Raw genomic sequence first — 1,244 nt, 5'->3', positions numbered from 1 at the left:
ACTCTAGTGCAGAAGTGTCCCATGTGTGCACATAAGACGGCGGATAGAGAGGAGATGAGGACACACCTGATGAATTGTGGACTGGCCACTATGGAAAGGAACACCTTGCGTTGTGAACAGTGTGACTTCATTACGACAAGGAAGCCGTACCTGAAACGTCATCAAAAGAGGCATGAGGAACCAGCTGGAACGTCTGTTGATGACTGGCAGCATCAAGGGACTTGATTGTTTCCAGCTCAGAGGATGAGGCTATCGAGTCCTCTGACAGTGAGGTTGTCGAGAACGACATTGAGAATGCAGCCTTCCCTGCCAATCAGTCCACGGACAACTGGGGAAGCCCCAGATCAAGCAGAGAAGCTCCACCCTAAAGACAATAGGAACACGATACCCCATGCGGTTACGGTTGCCAGTACCTCCAGAGTAAGGCAGGCACCGTTGATGAAGACAGTGGCCGTACAAACCCTTCATGTGCAGTCGAGGCGTACCGTCACCATAACGACAAGGTACCCTGAGGGTGAAAATTCCATTGAGATTGTCGAGTTCGATGAAGTTCTCAATTTGTGTCCTTGTTGTTCGAGGAGCCAGTAGGCAAGAGAGCAGTATGGAAGAATAGGACTTGGATCGTTCATTCAGGAACAATAACAAAGTTCTGTGTCGAATCATGGTGTATATTTTTGATTGATGTCATTACATCTTGGAGAGTTCAGTATTAGAGTTGTTTTATTTCTATAACGTGATGACGCGTTGTTCTCGGAGGCGAGGGTAATGTGATGAATGTACATATCATAATCCTACCTTCGCTGATTTAGCATATTAATCAGGTTAGATACGTTGATCTGTTGGCGTTAAACATTTGTGTTATGTCTCCGTAATTCAAATGGTACAGTTAAAACATACAGGTGATTATACCTCACTCACCACTAGGTGTCGCTAAGATAGAAAGAGGGTACTGCCTGGATTGTACGGTAGTGTGTTGTTATATTGATACAGAGCAGATAGCTTTAGTTCTAGTTTTATAGTCCGGCAGTAATTATTCTGTTATCATGTATTAAGCATTAGGTATGCTGGTTACGAGGTAGTAACACATATTTATATATATTTGCAACTGTAGTATAGTAATAGTTAAGCCTACAGCACAGGGATCCTTAGAAGTGACTAGGGTACGGACCCCGGAACGTTACAGATTTTAAGACCATCACTTTGCTAGGTGTGCTCTTTGTAAAAACAATTTCTTACACTTATAA

This window comes from Mizuhopecten yessoensis, unplaced genomic scaffold (genome assembly GCF_002113885.1).
Source record: "Mizuhopecten yessoensis strain PY_sf001 unplaced genomic scaffold, ASM211388v2 scaffold6097, whole genome shotgun sequence".
Taxonomy (NCBI): Eukaryota; Metazoa; Mollusca; class Bivalvia; order Pectinida; family Pectinidae; genus Mizuhopecten; species Mizuhopecten yessoensis.
The sequence above is the reverse complement of the archived record's forward strand: the minus strand, read 5'-3'. Positions refer to the sequence as shown.